General features: G+C 38.9%; 1 protein-coding gene across 1 annotated transcript in view; it reads left to right on the forward strand.

Moving 5' to 3' along the window:
• Positions 1-19,547, forward strand: part of PARD3B (par-3 family cell polarity regulator beta) — a 1,021,377-nt gene that overhangs the window by 365,197 nt on the left and 636,633 nt on the right. The gene's annotated exons all lie outside the window — the stretch shown is intronic.

The raw sequence follows: 19,547 nt of genomic DNA on the forward strand, positions 1-19,547 counted from the left end.
AGAGAATCCAAGATGCTGCCGTGAGCTCTTGATTTTGTCTTCTCTCTTGGAACTGTCAGTGGTAAAGGTTAACCTAGGGGGTTGATTTAGTGTCCTTTCACCAGGGGGATGCTCTGGTCTAACACTGCTCCTTTCCCAGTGGTGACATGGGCCCGGTTTTTAGATCCTACTGACTGCTGACAGTGGAGATAAACGATTTGTGTCATGGGAAAACAAGCACTAACGTTCCTCAGGGTACCCAATTTGGAATGTATTTTATTTTATTGGACTCCATTTTTTTTTTTTTTTTTTTTTTACGGACCTGGGCACAAGCCCGCCCCTGCATCGACAGGCGAGCTCTCAACCACTGTGCCACCAGGGAAGCCCCTGGACTCCATATTAATAGAAGTGTTTGAGGGATCACATAAGGGGAGTAAAAAAGACTGCTTTGGGCAAGTAGGGAGAAAATCCATCTTGTCTGAGAGAATGTTCTCTTCCCTGTTGCCATCCCTCCACTGACCTTCCTATCTGCAATTGGTAAATGAAGAGTACTGATGTGACAAAGTTAAATATAATGCCAGAAATTAAGATTTCACAGGGAAAACATTACAGAATTGAAGCTGAAGAGTAAAATAATAAAGGGAAGTTTAAAAAGAATGCTAGCAATAAGCTAGTAAAAGTAGAAAAGGAAGTTACACATTTAACATTATATCACCTAAAGGAAGCTAAGCTAAGAGTTATGCAAATGCTTTATAAACCAAGATTTAAATAAAAAAAGAAAGAAAGAAAGAAAAAAGTGAGATAGTAGAAGATAATCTAAACACAGAAAGAATGAAACAACTGACACACATTCAAAGTGAAATCCCTAAAACAACCAACAATAAGAGTGAAGCCAACTGACTTTTTAAAGAGTTAGCCCTGTAAGGTAACGTAATTGGAAAAATGAAGAAAGCAGGATGTCTTTTTGAATGCAGTCCTCTGAAATGAGGCAGCTTCAACGGCTGGGGGCTCCGTGATGACCTCTGAGGACAAGAGAGAGCTGCACTGTGCAGGGGAAGACAGGACTCTTGGGAGTCTCCCATCACTGGCTCCTGTCCCCCAGCTCCTTCTAGGATATCTGAGAGGGCGAGGAGGTGTGCCCTGCAGTAAACAGCCATCCATCAGGCTGCCAGCCACCAGCTTCCCCTTGCTGGCTTTGCACTGGCAGAAAGCTGCGTGGCTATCTCCATCCCTTTGTGAACCTACTCTTTGAGGGAAGGACTCACATTTAGCCCCGTGTTCTGCAGGCAGGCAATCAAGGCGAAGTACCTGGCTAACCTCCCCATCATAATCAGATATTTTATAATTTTTTATAGTCCAAATGTGTAATGTTGATAATTCATACTTAGTTATTTTTCAATTAAAAATAATAGTGAGCGCACAAAAAAAAAAGAAATACAGGGGGCTTCCCTGGTGGCGCAGTGGTTGAGAGTCCACCTGCCGATGCAGGGGACACGGGTTCGTGCCCCGGTCCGGGAGGATCCCACATGCTGCAGAGCGGCTGGGCCCGTGAGCCATAGCCGTTGAGCCTGCGCGTCCAGAGCCTGTGCTCCGCAACGGAGAGGCCCGCGTACCAAAAAAAAAAAAAAAAATTTTAAACATAGAAAAGCTGTATTTTGAAAAGGTCTGCTTTTTCAGTTACTGATAGAATGATTTTCTTACACCTGACATCACCTAATTAAGACTACCTACCTGTCTTCCTCCCTCTTCCTCAACCATCTCTCTCTCACACCATCTAACTCACACATGCAGTCCATGGGGAGTAACTCTTCAACTGCATATGTCAGGTTACTCAGAATTCAGGTACCCAGACTGTGTATTTATCAAGTATCCAAACTATGTGTGAAGGAGGTGTGCACACAGGGTGCCACTTTTGCAGAGTGTTATCTGTTTAATCTTATTCCCCAGAAGATTTAAGGGGGCCTTCTTCATAGAGTCGTTGCTATCACTGAAGGTCTAACAAGCACCGGCAAATATTATAAAGTCATAAAACCTAGTACAAATTTTAGGAAACGTATCTGTGGACAGGACATTCAAGGTCCTTCATTTCCTGTCTCTAACCTTCCAGTCCAGCCTTCGTTCTTCTATTTCTTTTCCTCTCAGCCACCAGGGACCTGCACTCCAAACATCAAACTAGTTGGTTGGCATTTCGCAAATAGTGAATTTGCATTTCCTCCTCCTGGGCCTTTGTGTGTGTTGTTCCCTCTGCCTTGAAGGGCTTCCCAATTCTGCCATCCTGTGAAACCATGCTAATTAAGGCCCAGCTTAAATGTCATCTCCCCTCTATACCTTCTTTAACAGCTTCCCAGCAAACATACAGAGAAAGAATCTTCCCCCTCTCTTCCTGCCAAGGCATTGGGCTCATTCAGCTATTTCGTCACATGTCAGTGTATATATTGACTTTCATGTCCATCTGCCCCTCCTACTACTAAATTGATAGGTTCTTGAGAGGGGGGATGTATCCTCCATTTTAACACAATAATTGGCATGTTATAGGTACTCAGAAAACGTTCCTTGCAGGTAGGAACAGAAGCACTCCACTTAGGTTCTTATTCTGCTCTACCAAACCGAATGTAACCTTTCCTTAACTCACTGAGGCACAGTTACGGCTAGGATGAACACTTCACTTCTATGTCTGCTTTTGAGTATTGCTCTGTTTCCTTTTAGCTCAGCTTTCTCTGTTTTCGATACAGGAGGTCTTCTATAATATTTCTTCCCATTTTTTTTCTATTAATTAACTCTAGCCTGGAGATGCCATAATTGATCATTTTAAAAGCTGTGCATTGGTGTAAAGAACACTGAGAAGGCTTTCTTGCTTCTGGGTCTTAGGCTTTGTTCTAAAACATTGATGTTTGCCAGTGCTTGACCTCTGGGTGAGGAAGTTGTGTTAGTCAGCGTTCTCTAGAGGAACAGAACCAGTAGGGTGTGTGTGTATGTGTACATTATAAGGAGTTGGTTCACATGACAACAGAGGCTGAGAGGTCCCAAGATCTTCAGTTGGCCGGCTCTAGAGTTAGGAGAGCCAATGTGTATTTCCAGCCCAAGTTCCAAGACCTCAGAATCAGGAGAGCCAGTGGTATAAATCCCAGCCTGAAAGCTGGCAGGCTCAAGACCCAAAGAGAGCAGATGTTTCAGTCCAAGTCTGAAGGGCGGGAAAGACCAACATCCACGCTCAAACAGGCAGGAGAGATTCTTTCTTACTCAGTCTTTTTAATTCTATTAAGGACTTCAACAGATTAGATGAGGCCCACCCACATTAGGGAGGGCAGTCCTCTTTACTCAGTCTACTGATTCCAGTGTCAATCTCATCCAGAAACACTTTCACAAACACACCCAGAAATAATGTTTAACCAAATACCTGGGTGCCCCATGGCCCAGTCAAGTTATTACATAAAATTGGCCATCACAGAGGCCACGTTCTGCGTATGTATTTTACCAGTGTTGCCAAACAGTTGACTTAAGGAAGCAATTCTGTCTATGAAAAGCATCACGTATTTTACAAAGGACAATGAAATCACGGTGTTTGCAAGAAGTTTATAGTCCCATTTGATACTTGCATTTTAATCATGGAAGAAGTATAGAGTGAGAAAAACACATATATTCTAGTCAGACATAAGGCAAGAGTCTCAAGTTTAATGATTTTAGGAGCTAGGCAAACTAGTAATAAGTGGAGTATGTTGTGTATACACCAAGCCAGAATGGTGGAAACTGTGGTGCATAGGAAAACTCAAAACCTAGTTTAACAGTATGCAAAATTTTTAAAGCTGTAACTTCAAATTAGCTTTCGACTAATTTTTTTCCCTTGTTTAGCCATTAACTAGCTACAGGACTTTAGAAATTAATTTTTCCAGAACTCAGTTATTTTGTTAGAATAGATGGCTAATCTATAACCTCAAGATTCTTTTCCTGTGTTTTACCAGCCAGTTAAGTTTGAGAGGTTATGAAGTGACACCTTTGCTGATTTAAAGAGATCTAACAGGAATTCTGAAGAAAAGTGGCATGCCATCCTCCGAAGCAACATAATCTGCTTTCCAGTGACATTATAATGAATAGGTCTATTGTTTTGTGAACTATCAAGAGCAGAAATATCCTAATCATAGTTTTGTATCAGAAAAGTACTACGGGGGCTTCCCTGCTGGCGCAGTGGTTGAGAGTCCACCTGCCGATGCAGGGGACGCGGGTTCGTGCCCCGGTCCGGGAAGATCCCACATGCCGCGGAGCGGCTGGGCCCGTGAGCCATGGCCGCTGAGCCTGCGTGCCCGGAGCCTGTGCTCTGCAACGGGAGAGACCACAACAGTGAGAGGCCCGCGTACCGCAAAAAAAAAAAAAAAAAGTACTACGTATACTCACATGCCTCATGATGTCAGATGACCAAATGTCTTGATAATTAGGTAGCAAGTCTCTAGAGATGTTGACAAGTCTATCTTACTGCATGGATGCATGCTTTCTAAAGTTTGAGGAATGCCTCCTGTTGTGAAATAGGATAACTTTCAATACATATGTGTTGGCGTATGTTGAGTTTTCTTGTTCAAAGTCTTTTCGTATACTCTGGAAGCTTTCAAACTATAAAGCAAGACAGCTTCTGTGGATTTATGGAGTCATTTTCTCTTTGGCTAAAGCCCTCCATGGTCACAGACCACTAGACTGAAAAAGGCAGCCGAACCCATCCAAAGACCAGCATAAATTTTCAATGGTAGGGAAAACGGTTCCTGCTTATTAAATTAGAGAGAATATAGTATTTGGCAGCTACATATAAATGATGTTTTTCCCCTTTGAGTTAGAAGCAAGACTGTTAGAGATGTGTGATATTTGACTCACGTTTGTCAAGTTTAACTACATTAGTTGAGGATAATTTGCATGTTGTATCATGTGCTTACTTTAGACGTCCACTTGGATTTGACTAGATAAATGGGCTCACTCTTGCCAAAAAGCTCTCAGTTATGGACACATGTAAAACAATTTTTCCCCAGCACACAGGGGCTGAACATGAACATTAAAAAAAAGGATGCTGTCGTCTCCCCAGACTCTGACCCAGTACTCCAGTATTTATGTCATGGGGTTTTCTAAGTGCAGTATCAGGCATTCTCCATTGGTTGCTTGCTTCCACATTCCATTTATCTTCTTGTTTCATAGAAATTATGAATTTTAGTCCAATAAAAATAGGGCTTTTTCTTTTGGTGATTCATTATTGGAAACCATTTTCACTGACTTTAAGGGCTTTGGGGAGGAAAACATGTTTATCCTTGACAGATCTTGGTATTTTTCCATGTCTCACAGGAACCTTTCCAAGTCTTTTTTTCTATGAAAACAAAATAAATTATAAGAATGGAGTCTTTCTAAACTAAAGTTGATTAACTGTACAGGCTTTCTAGAGTACTTTCTGAGAAATGCTGTACAGCATTTCCAGTCATGAAACTTGTGTGAAAGGATAGTAACAGAAGGCAGCGTCTTCATTCCATTTCATCCAAAGATGCTCTTATGAAATACAGTTTTTGCAAGCAGTTTATATTTGGAGTTATGTTTTGTTAGCAAAGTGGGTTATATTTCTATGGATGGGAATTATTTTTCCTAATCCTAATGTCAATACCCTATGAGTAGAGACTAGGTACAAAATGTAAGATAGATATTATGCTATAATTAGTAACTTCCCAATCCTCGTCTTTTAATCCTCTTTTAATTTTTCATTTGATACTTATCACTTGACATGGTGATATACCTACTAATAACATTATATATCTTTTTATTTAATAGATATATATTGTGTTGAAGAAAATGTCACATTTTTTAGATGTTAGTCTATTAAAGTATTATAAATCAAGTCTATCTTATTAGTCAAATATTCAGTCCAATATTGCTGTGGGGTGGGAATTGGTCTCTTTAAATTGACTTGTGCATTTTTAATTAGACTATAGTAAGGTATATTCTTACATTAGATACACACTTAATCTCTAGATACTAGATATTATCTAGGATACAAATTGAGTTGGGTCTTAAAGGATGAATAGGGCTTTTGATCAATAATAAAAATAATGATAATGATAATAATAGCTAGGGCCTAGCATTAAAGGAACACTTTGTTTTTCATGGCTAGGCACTCTGATAAGTTGTATCTCATGTAATACAACAATTCGAAAGGTAGGCTCAGAATAATGAGGAGGTGCTGAAGTTTAACTGGCTTCTGATTCTGGCTTTATCACTTACTGGCCATGTAATCCATCTAACCTTTCAGTATCCCCAATTTTGAAGAAATTAATTGTAACTACCTCTAGGGGTAGTATGAAAAATATGTGAGATAATACAGTCTGATACTCTGTGTTTAAACTGATAAGTGATCAATAGATGTTAGCTGCTGTCCTTCTCCTTATTGTATAGATAGACAGAATGGTTGAGGCTCAGAGAAGCTACATAACTTCCCTACGTTTAGAAAGTGGTTGAGTCAGGATTTGAACTCACGCAGTCTGGCTCCAGAGTCTAGGTTTCCAACTACTATGGATTCTAGGAAAGCAATATATACAGAATATTACTTGATACATTTATATATTGTAATATGATTGCCATTGTAGTGATATTTATCACATTACATAATTATAGTGTTCTTTTGCATTTAAATGAAAAAACATTCCAGCATTTCCCTTTGATTTAAGCTATCTTCTAAGCCAGTATTGCATTTTCAGTGAATAAATATGAGCTAGAAGTTCAAATGGAAGACTTTTTGAAGAATAGGGAGTTTATAGAAGAGGTCTCACCAGAAACATGTACGTGAGCATCCCTCCAGCTCCCACCCCACCACAACACAGGGCCCAAGTACTGTAGTTCTATAAACTATGCCTTCTCACTGCTCTGGATTGATTTGACTCAAGGATTCTGACTCCAGCTAGTAAAGTTCACCAGGACTATAAACAGGTGTGTAATAATTGCCAAGGGGACTAGACATTGCATATCTACTAGCCAACATATATTCTCCCTGTTGAGGGAATAATGTGGGATATCAAATCACAGTCAGAGTACTTGGGGAAAATGAAACCAGAATGAGTTTAGAAAGGCACATGATTCAAGCAGGGCCAACTTTTTGGGTATGTGACCTGTGTAGTTGCTCAGGGCCCCATGCTTATTGCCATCTTGGAATTCTTTAAATTTTTTGAACAAGGGCTCCACACTTTCATTTTGCACTTGGCCGCAGAGGTTATGTACTTGGTCCCAGATTCATGAGTTTAATGATACCACACTGTAATCCCCATGTCTCACCCATTTCACAATAAAGGTATCCCTACGAATGGGACTGTAAATTTTTTCCTTAATCCAGTGGATCCCTTCAACTGGATAATACTTAAAATGACACTGCCAGTGCATTCGCCTCTGACACCATTTTCCTGACCTCTGTTACTCTCATATTGACATACCACTTCTTTAGCTTATTTATATAGTGAATAAAAGTTGTCCTGGGTATATATCTTTAAGTTGATTTTGTGTATTTATAAACAGACCTTTACATATTTATTGAATAGATTATCTCTGAGAGAATTTTTGTTTCCTGACTCGTTAAGAAGTGCCCCATATGTTACTTCTGTGTTGTAGATGAAATAAATGTCATTAAGCTTGAAATTTACTTGAAGATGGGATTAACTGGCAGAACAGATTGGATGATAGAATGTAACAGAGACTATGTTGGTAAGAGAGAAATGTGGCTAGCAACCCAGTAGTCACTAGGGCAATGTCAGCTGACCTATGACAGTTATGCTTTTAAATGAACAATGAAAAGAAGACTTGGGTGAGAGTTAAAGACATACATAACATTTTTTTTTAAATACATTACTGTAAATAGGTCCTTTCTAGAGTTTTTAATCTTTGGCAAAACGAGGGACAGGGAGGCAGTTTACAGGAAAGCAACAAACATGATTGATGGCTGGATAGTAGGTGATATAGAAGAAATGTTAAAAGATACAATAGAAATTTCTCTTGTCTGGGGGACAAAAAATAAGGGAATCTTAGAGTCTTCAAGTACATAAAAATGTTTTAAACAAATTTTGTTAATATATATTTTTTACATTTTAATACTGGATTAAATGTGTGGAATTTCAATATAAAGAATTTGCAGAAAATGACAGACATTTGGATTATAAAATCATTGAAATATTAAAATTTTGGGGGGATTTGTTTATTGTAATAGCTTTTGTCCATCTGTATTTGTTTAGAATATGAATGATGATTTAAAAACCAGTCCCATCAATCAAAACATTTCCCACCTGCTCTCTCTTAAGGGACTATCAAAGTAGTAAATTAAATGAAACCAACATTGTTTTACTACTTGTCCATCATAAAGTATTACTGGTTCCAGGTGAGTACCTCTTTACAAGGGACCTTTGAAGATTTAAAAGAGGGTTTTAAGTGAATAGAATACCATGCAATGAAAAAAATTACATCATAAACAAAATTGAAAGGTAAATTGGCAAAAAATAAATTTGCAAAGATAAAAAAGACAAAATATACTTGAATAGCTTATTCATGTTGATGAGAAACAGTAGAAGCAAAATGAAAAGAAAGGCAAAGGGAAACAGGCAATCCATTATTGAAGAAACAAAAATAGCTTATAAAATTATTTTGAATAACACTAATAATCAAAAAATTGACTTTAAACAGGAGGATGTAATTTTGTCTGCAGCATCATCAATGACTGAGAAAATGACAGTCCTGTACAAAGATAATTTATATTTTCATGCATCCAGAATGGCAGAATAAGCTAAATTATGATATGGCTAATTGTGTTATGAAATATTATTCAGTCAAGAATTTTCTTCATTTTTTTGCAAACTAAAATTAGAGAAAATTGCTCTCAAGAAAAACCTAAGTGAAAATATCAGAAAACGAAATTGTGTGCTATGTAATATGGCTCATGTAGTGTTAAGGTGTATATATATACATATATACACACACACACACACACACACACACACACTTAAAAAGGAAGACTGGAGGAAAAGCACCAACACTGTAACAGTAGTTTTCTGGGATTTGAGCCGATCCTTGTGTGTCTTTTCTGTGTTTTCAGAAGTCTTGTAACAACATCCTTTGAAGTTTTGTTCATATTCCCTCCCTTCCCCACCACCAAGACACAAGCACATACCACATCCACAGTTGGCTGGGGGGAACTGGTGGAGTTTGTGATCCCCACACCTTCTTGCCCCATACTTTTCTTTTTTCCTGGAAAACATAAGAAACTAAAGCAGCAAAGTGTAAAAGAGTCCTTTGGGTTTGGGAATATCAGACCGAAGACGGGGTTTTGAAATGCAGTTATTGCGGATGGTTATAGCAACCTGGATTTTTGGGACCAGTCCTCATTTCAAAGCTCTCATCCCATTTTTGCCATAAGTAGGCTCAATATGTTTTAATTTTTGATTTAGCAATTGTACTTTTTATGCCTACGGAATATGTCTTAGATGTTTTAGAAAGGTCCTTTTGCACTAAAGTTAAAAATTTACAACTGACTCGCAAAGATCATCTTTCTACAATGAAAGACAAGACCTAGGATGCAGCTGCTCCCGGAGTCACGTCCTGTGACTGTGAACAAGGAGCAAGGACCCCAGGCTTCATCTTCAGGCCCCAATTAGTGAGGCATCATTCTATGTGAGTGTAATATACCCACGATCATAATTACAAATCCTGACATTTAGAGGCTCCCAAAGTCAACACCCATCCCAGCAGGGTTGGCCACATTATCAGGAGTTAAGGAGATGTAGAGCAATTAGAAGCCAAAGGAAAAGGTTAGCTCTACCACTCAGACGGAAGGCGTTCAGGAGCTAAACCCACCTGCTATTGCAGTGCTAATCTTTTTTAAATATCGGCTTTGAAGCCTTGTCATCCTTGACAAGGAGGATCTGAGTCTAAATGGAATGTTTAAGGGGAGTGCTTCCTCATCCCTCAATCAGGCTGCATGCTGACCTTTCTGTTGTCTCCACCAGTTGCTCGTCTTATCTTGAAATCCCAGAGAAGGTAGAACATCATTGGACCTGTCATGAGGTCAATCAGCCGGTGCTCAGGCCAATTTGCTAAATGTGTCCGTGCTAAAGAGTCTGTTCCTTCCCCAGCCTGATGAAATGTAGCACCAATTAATCACTGACTAATTTTCAGGGAGTTGTGACCTTGCTCATAATTGTAGTACATTCATTTACCTGGCTTTTGGGGTTCTCAGACCAGGAATATGAGGCCACCTCAGGGACATGTGAAGCTGCTGAAACTTGTGTTTGAGGCTACCAGGGTGACAGGCTAGGGGAGACTTGCCTCAGGCCAGCACTGACTTAGTTTATTTAGAATGTTCTGTATGGCTTGCCCCCCCCCAAAGATGTTGCATATAGCTCAAGTGCATGCAAAAGACATTCTTGGTTTGAAAGTTTTAGTGATATAGTAAGGTCTCATTGTTTTTTCTATCAACCTATCAATTCTTTATTTGTCTTTAGAAGTCGGTGGCTTTGTCATCATTCTCCACGAAGGTTTATTCTCTGAGAGCTGTTGCGTTATCTTAAAAGCAGAAAGGTTTCTTTTTTTTTATTTTATGAAATAGACTGCTCTATTTGTAACCAAGTCTCATAAATTAAAATACTTGTCAAAATAAATGAATAGTCTGTTTGTTATATTCATGACTTAAAATCACATTTGATTGCTTGCTCATTAATCCACAAAATTAAGCAATACACCCTGGATTGCAGTCATTAGTACAAAATAAGCAGGGTTCTTCTAGCCGTCAAATGTAGTGGAGAACACTGTACAGTTGTGTTTGTCTCAAAACTAGGTATGTTAATGTGCAAATTTGTTTTACAATTTTAAAAGGTTTCCTCTGGAAGATCAAATACGTAAATGTAGTCCACCAGGAAACAGGATTGGGATCATAATGTACTAAGTGGATTTTAGGTGAACAAATTGTAAGATGTGGTTCTGGATTGAACCTCAAGGATGGGCAGAAGCTATTTTGTCCTATACAGGAGCATGCCTGGTAATGAAGGTTACCTTTATTCCTATGTGCATGGAAAATTAGGACACAGGTGGTATCCACATAAAAGTGTAGAATCCACATAAAAGACGCTTTGCTCTTCCTCTCGGATATAGCAGAGAACTCCAATCACTCATTTACCTGACCCCCTTCTACCTGCCAAGTACCATACTAGGAGCTTGGAATATCAAGTCAATTGTACTTTAGTTCTCCCATCTTTAGAATGGGAATAATGGTGCTTTTCTCATAGGGTTTCTTGTGATTCTTAAATCATATATGTAAGCACTTTGAACAGTGCCGAGTGCATAATCAGGGCTATAAAATACTTGTTAAATATATTTTTAAATGATGTGACCCATGGTTTCAAATAGCTTACGGTTTACTTTTAGAGGTAAATAAATCAATGATCTTTTGTGCTGTGTGACCAGTGATGACAGACACCTGAACAGGTTATTGTGGAAACACCACAGAGTATGGTGGAGAGCCTCATCTGGGAGGCTGGAACTTCATTTTGAAATCCATAATAGATAATGAAGAGGTTTTTTTGTTTTGTTTTGTTTTGCGGTACGCGGGCCTCTCACTGTTGTGGCCTCTCCCGTTGCGGAGCACAGGTTCCAGATACGCAGGCCCAGCGGCCAGGGCTCACGGGCCCAGCCGCTCCGCGGCATGTGGGATCTTCCCGGGCCGGGGCATGAACCCATGTCCCCTGCATCGGCAGGCGGACTCTCAACCACTGCGCCACCATGGAAGCCCATGAAGAATTTTAAGCTGGAGCAAGACCAAGCCAGATCTGTGTGATGGAAGACCACTCTAGAAGTAGTGTTACGGGTAAATGTCAGGGGACTGGAGTGGAACCCAGAAGTGGATTGGGGCGCTGGCAGTAGACATGTGAGGACCTGGCCAGAGGTAGTGTGGCATTTCGTTGTAATGGGATAATTCCTGCAGAGAGAAATCACTCTTATATTACAGCAAGTTACTGCCTTCAAGGATCTATTGACATAACCTCTGATGGCTGTGGTAGCACTGCACCTCGGCTAAGAGATTGCCGAATTGTATTTCTGAGACAGTTATAGCTTTGGTTTGGTCAGAGAATAGAATTTGTAGGGAAAATGAAACTAAGCCAGTGGAATAATATTCAGTGTCAAAGTTACATCATTGTAAGTGTACGTATGCTTTATAATTTACAAAATTATTTTCCCATATGCTATTTTATGCTTTCTGATGTCAGATATACTTGTTTCAAATTGAATAGTCTTTCAAAAACGCAGATTAGGTATGCACGATTTAGATAAGAATAACTCGAAGAAAAAGTCATTTGTGTGTGTGTGTGTGTGTGTGTGTCCATGCGTTGTAAAGCAACCTAACTTGTATCTTCATTTCTGATACTGTACACTCTCCCAAGACTTTCAGAGCCCTTGGGATTGGATAGAATCAAGGAACCATCTACTGATATACTGGGTAAATGGCAAGCGAAGCTACCCAGTTGATTGGCCTCATCCCTGAAAACTTCCCAGCCAGTTTAACCCAAGTATCTTCTGCTTTCCTGTGGGGATATTATTTTTAATGTGTGTAATTCAGAGACAGTGGAAATATTACTGACGAGTATACTGAATTTTTTATATTTCTGACATTTGTGTTATCCTGATGATTCTTAAAACTTTCTCCCGGTTTCTGTACCTGTTTACTTTTCCTGTAGCTGCCCCCGGGTGCCCTAGGATTAGGGTTTGGTGGCTGCCAGCTGACCTTCATTGAGACCCTTTGCCCAACCACTGCTGTGGAAGGTGAAGGGCACCGAGGAAAGGGCTCCTCCGGCTTCCTCTGTGTGTATTAGATAATGAGTTGTGGATGTTGTTTCATGAATGGTGAGCTATTATTACTAAGGAAAGTAAAGAATGCAGCAAAGCAAACTCGAGATTCTCTTAAGTTTGTCAAGTGGTAACACATCATCTTTGAAATTTTAATTCAAGGTAGTCAAAAGATAAATAGGATTCAGTATAACTTACTACATAATTAAAGGAAGCAAATGTATTTTTGGCTGAAATATGGGTGTTTTTTTAATAGGCATATTTTTTGTTATTATGGGACAATTTAGGCTTCTGCCTCTTTAAAAAGTGTTAAGGATAAAAGGGGTTCTTAGTACAATTGAATAAATCATGTTTTATTATTTTCTTTAGAATGCAGCTTAAAGCTGTAAAGTTTGTAAAGGTCCCTGTTATCGATTTTCAGTTTGGAGAGGAAATGAAAATTGGTTTTATCTCATTTACTGAATGTCGATTGAAGTTTCTGAGAAGCAGAGCTGTTACACGCTTGTTCTGAGGCTGGTAGATCTGATGAAGATGCTAATGTGAGCCTACTAATTTTTAAAATCCAGATTAAATGTTTTTAGCTGGCTGTCAAAATCCTTTGAAGGCAAAGGGTCCATTTTCAAACCTTTGTTTAAAGTGGCCTAAAATTAGCTCAATAGCCAGTTGTGATTTAGTTACAAGCAGATGCATACATTGAAACGAAATTCTGCAGTGTTTCCCCCAAAGGTCATAATGTGCTTTCTCTGCTTGTGAAATTGTTGTAATTTCACAGTCTTACTTAGATTTAATTGTGTCTATTAAGATTTGAGACAAATGATTCCAGCTTTATTCTGTAGGATACTGTTTTTTTTCTTGGTCTTTTAATTCTACTTGATAGTTGTTGCTAACATGGAATATGTATGAAACAGTAAAAAAAAAAAAAAAAATATATATATATATATATGGCAAATAAGCCTTTCTTAGTAGTAAGTTAGTTCACTTGACATGTAATTAAAGTGGAGTCACATATCTCTCCGTGTAATTGCTTATCCCAAAAAGATACTTTTATAAATACAGTTTATTATGTTCCATGAGCATTTGGATCATTCTTTTTTATTCTCTATGTAGACTAAAGATAATAGCATCAGATTATAAAAACTCAGGCTGTAAAAGTGACAGAATGCTACAGGCTGACGACGGAGCAAACCACATCTTGAATATTGAGGGACTCTGCAATAAATGTACTTGGTGGCACTTATTATTAAAATATTTACTTGTCAGTATAGAAAGTAAAGGCATTGCTATATTGCTTCGAGTTATGGTAAAAATAGAACAGACAGCACAAACCACGTATTGCTAGGTGGAAGAACGGCACTGCATGTCTGAAGGTTGTGTGTTCTTGTGTGATGAAGAGCAAAGAAAAGAGAAAAACAAAAATTACCTACTTGATGTGTTTGATCTTGGTACTTTCTCTGTTCCTCTGTCAACCCTGTGATGAAGAGATTAAAGAGAAGCAACAAAGTAAAAACAGAATAGGGATAAACGAGTCAAGTGGGACTCAGTCCAGGAGCCAGGGAATGCTAGCTATGGGAGGAAAAGGAATTAACATTTACCCTTCCATTGTGTGCCAGGCTCTGTGCTAAGCATTTAGGCTTGTTAGGAATATTATCAACGACATTCATATTCTGCCTCCACCCCACTCACCCCCAGCACAAACCCATGAACACACACTCACTCACACCTTTACCTTGTTTGAGTATAAACATAGGTCTGAATCCTTGAGGAGATATTGATGATGTGAAATTGTGAAGGGCACGTGGCTCTTCCGATCAAGGCTTTTATTCTGGGTTATGGATTTGGTAAATCCAAAGCTCTTTTATTTCTTTTTGATCTTTGAGGTGGTGGTTGTTGACCTTTACAAGGTAAATACGAAAAAAAGAGATTGAACTATTCTTTAAAATAAAGCTTTTGCATAATATATTTTCTAGGTAAATTCTAAATAATTTCAGATGTTCCTTCCTAATACCCCCTGGGGAAGGAGTAGTCAGGGGGTACTTGTAGTTACCAAACTAATGCCTGATCTTTGAATTGGAAACACCATCAGCATTGGCAATTGAGATATAGTTATTGAAAATAATTTGTACATACCACGTTAATGTACCTGTTTTCTTGTGTTTTCCTCAGTTCTTTTAAGGAAGTAGGTATTTTCCTGAGAAATACACTCCACCTTGACCTCTCAAGTAGAGGTACAAAACACATGAGGTCATTGCCTTAATTTTACTGACAGTTAAAGAGAAAATCTTTTCATGTTAAATCAAGCATGGGAAGCTGGTAAAATGTAAAATTGACATGAATTTGTAAAATAAAAGCTGAATGCTTCAGTTTTGAGTTTATGGCATGTCAATTCAAGCTGTGCTTCCACTCGGTTATTCACATTTTTTTTTATTTATTTTTTTTATTCACATTTGTTTTAAAGCTACTTCTGGGGACACATCCAAAAGCTTCACACCAGGTACATCAAAGTTGGAAGAAAGATTGGAAGAAAGCCAATTGGAAGAAAGCAAGCAAGGGGGTGTCTGGGACCAAACTGCTAACCTTGCCTATCTCTCCATCCACCATCCACCCTAGTACAACTCTTCCACTCCTTCAGAAACCAGATCAGCAGATTGTCCCTTTCAAAAATGAACCAGAAAAGGAAAAGAAAACACATAATCTCCATTTCAAGAGCAGAAACCATTTCTGCCCCCCACCCCCACCCCCGGTGTTGAATAGAAAGTGAGGAACTTCTCCCCCCATCATAACAAAACGGAAGCAACAGTAATAATGATGATGATGTATTGAGTGTCTTACAGGTTTATATTGGTCATTTATACTCATTCATTTAAAAAATTAATTTTAGCGTTTTAAAAACACATGAAAAATCTAGCTATCTTTCATTGCTATATTAGGTTTCATATCCTTTTTTGCCTCTTTTCACTTGTTTATTTCAACAAATATATGTTGGGTGCCTACCATCTCTAATTCACTGTTCTAGGGATACAGCAAACAACAAAATTGACAAAAATCATTGTCTTCTTGGAGCTTATAATCTAGTGTACTTTCCTAGGGAGTTTTACAGGGAAGACAGGCAAATAAATAAGACAAATAAGAAAAAAACATAGCATTGAGTGGTGACAAACACTATAAAGAAAAATGAAGGGAGTATGACAAGTGGGGGCAGGGGGAGAGGCGGCATTTCAATTGAGGTAGTGCGGCCAGTGAAAGCCTGGCGCTTGATAAAAATGTGAGGGATCGAGGAACAAGCCATGCAGGTATCTGGTGGAAGACTGTGTCAGGCAGAGAGAACAGCAAATGTAAAGACAGAGAGGGACAAAGAAGATAGCATAGCTGGATAGAATCCTGAGAACAAGGGAGAGAATCATCAGGACGTGGGGTCAGAACCTTCACTGGGAGCCCATTACCATACAGGGCATTGCAAGGACTTGGGCTTTATTCTAAGTGAGATGGAAAGGTATGACAGGGTTCTGATCAGAGGAGAGATGCGATCCGCCTTAGGTTTCAGCAAGATCACACTGGCTGTTGTGTTGAAAGTGGATTGAAAGGGAGCCTGGGTGGAAACAAGGAGTCCAATCACAGAGCCCTTGCAGTAACCCATGGGAGAGGCTATAGGAGCTGGGTCCAAAGAGGTGACAGTGGAGGGGGTAAGAAGTGGTCAAGCTCTGGTTATATTTTGACATTTATTGACCAATTGGATGTGTGTGCGGTGTATGAGAGATGAGGAGAAAGGGAAGGAAAGAGGGATTGAGGATTACTGTAAGTCTTTTGGCCTGAGCAACTAGAAGGATGGATTGCCGTTAATTAGGGATGTAAAAAGCTTATGGAAAGAGCTTTGGAAGATCAGTTTTTCAGTTTCTGACATGATAGGTTAGGCAATTGACCATATGAGCCTGGATTTCAGGAAGAAGCTCTGGGTTGGAGATTGAAGTATGGAATTTATCAGCATACACTTATATCTTTGCCATGAGACAAATTCAATCACAATACAAATTTAGAGGTATTCACTTTAACGTTTTTAGAGATAAGTGAAAGGAAACTTAATGGAGGGGCCAGGGATTTGAGGACAAAACTGAGAGAATGTGGTGTTCTGGAAGGTAAGTGAAGAAAACCATTTAAGGAGGAAGCGGTGATCAACTGTGCCCTAAAATCAAGCCAGAGACGCGACTTTGAATTTAGCAGTGTGGAGACTGTTTTTGGTCTTGACAAGGGAGGTTTCAGTGGAAGAGAGGGGTGAGAGCCTGGCTAGAGGGGCCTCAGGAAAGAATAGGAGGACAGAGATTGGAAACTGTTCTACGGAGAGCTTTCAGATTTGGCTTTAGATGGAAGTTGGGAAATGGGGTGGTTTCAGTAGGGGTGAGTCTTGAGAAGGTTGATTTGTTTTTGGTTTCGGTTTTTTGATGAGCAGGTGAATAGCATACTTGTAAACTGACCTACCTGTGTGTATCTGCGGATTAGATGCCTAAATGCTGATAGAGATCTGTGGGGGTGGGAGTTTTGATTGGAAGTAAAGTCTGTTTGAACAGATCATTTTGGATCATGTGGTCTTATGAAAATGTCACTGCTGTACTGAGTGACATGAAAATACTGGCAACACATAAGGAGAACAGAAGGGGCACCAGAAGATGGATAGGACAGCAGAAGAGGAAGGCATCCAAATCAAATATTGCCTATTTGCATTTTGCAAAAAGTTGAGGTTACTGCAGTCCCTAAGGTGTCAGTGGAAAATCTCCCACATGCCACAGAAGTTTAGTCTAAATGGAGCCTTAACAGAAATTTTTTAATAAAGATATAACTCTTTTTTTTTTTTTTTAAATGTTTAGCTCATCGCTGTGGGAAAGGTAATTTTGAATGGGTTTAAAGGTGGAGTAAGGCCATTTTCATACACTGGACACTTTGGAAATCAGTCTGCCTTCTGTTGAGGGATTAGAACAGTGGTTTATGTTAATTACATATCTCTGTCACACTCTCCACCAGGAACTGTGTCACCAGGAATGTAGGTGTTCTTGATGAATCAAGTAATCCAGCTAACAGAGACCTACAACATAGGGTTTAAATTAATTATCAGTGTTGACGCAAGTGTAAGTCGGGATATACTGTAGATGTTGAGATGAAGACTGGATGAAGAGGCTCTTATCAGCCAGCACTTGTGGTACCAGTGCCTTTGTCTGGGTGCCACAGATTCAGGAGCTGATTCTCTTCTTTCCAGGAGTAGAGACTTTATTCCATCCATTCATCCAGACATCCAGAGTAGGCTCTGTGGAGATAATTCCTGTCAATCATGAGATTGGGAGATAGACTAGGCAATTAATTAATCAAAGAGATGATGAGATTTGGGGAGCCTCCAGGTCTCACTGTCATCTTTGAGAAAGTCGTGTATTTGCCTGTATCTCCAAAGAGTAGAATACACATTTCTTTAGGGCATAACATCCTCCTGGACAAGCTGTAAACATTCCATAATGTAGCCTCTCTTTTCACAGTGCTCTTTTTGGAAAATACAGTATGGTCTGAATCCCTGGATTGGACGAGATTCTAGTACAGATTACTGTTTAGTCTGTCACTTTGGGAAACAAACTCTCTGACTACCCTGTGTTCCCATTAGATAAATAGGTATAACGTTGTTACTGCATATGCTCTGACCTTGTGTGAATATAATAGTAGTATGGAAAACAGTGAAGTATTTTAAGGAGAGAAGGTTACATAAGAGCCATAGATAATGATTTATTTATGAGCTATCAAGTTTAAGCTTTTGTACTATACTTCTGAGTGATATCCTTTTTTTCTTTTTGCCATTATTTCAGGCACATAGGATCTACTAAGATTTAAGGATGTAGCAAGAGGGAAATCTTACACAAAACTGTGTGTAGTACCAGTATAATAAGCCACTTTGCCTTGTTGATTAGTATTTTAAAATAAATGTTACAAGTATGTGTTAGAATTCACCAATATGTAAAATTGAAATTATGTCACAGGAATAGTGATGAAAATAACACTTCTATCACATTTTAAAAGTTGATTTTCTTTCTCTTTTCAGGATTTAAAGTGTTAAACTCTTCATTTTGGCCAGATGATTAGAAAGATATAGTTCTCCTGATTCTTTTTATACTAGAATAATCTTTCGTTATTAATCCATTTAAGTCATCTCAAATCGGTTCATCAGTGCTACCAATTAAAAATAGAAAATGTATGTGCTCAATTTCAAGAATTAAAAATAATGCCTTGGGAGTAGCATTTTTTTCCGTGGTGAGAGGATTGTTGGATTTTCCAATTAAAGAAGTCTCCATACTGGAAATGAGTAGTCAATTATGAAGGTTATTTTTGAATAGCCAATTTGCATATCCCTAATTGTATTCATTTCTTTTGAAAGACTGAACTTGGAATTTATGATGTTTTGATTGGTTAACCCTGCACTGGTGTTATTAATACTACTGCCAACAACGTTCCCCTATGAATGGGGCTTTGAGTGCCTTTCCTAAATAAATGTTTGAATGATAAGTAGGTTTGTTTTATTTAATGAATGGAAATATCTGAAAACTTACTAGCAGTTTTCTAAATTTGCACTCACTGCACTTTATTGGATTGACAGTAACATCCCTGAGCTGCCTACTGCACTCATATTTGTACTTTTCCACATCAGCTGATGAGAGCCATTGGAAGTTCCTATCGTGATGCTGTCTGCTGGCCAAAAACGCAAATGGCTGCCTCTGCCA

This window comes from Neophocaena asiaeorientalis, unplaced genomic scaffold, assembly GCF_003031525.2.
Source record: "Neophocaena asiaeorientalis asiaeorientalis breed wild unplaced genomic scaffold, Neophocaena_asiaeorientalis_V1.1 scaffold258, whole genome shotgun sequence".
NCBI lineage: Eukaryota > Metazoa > Chordata > Mammalia > Artiodactyla > Phocoenidae > Neophocaena > Neophocaena asiaeorientalis.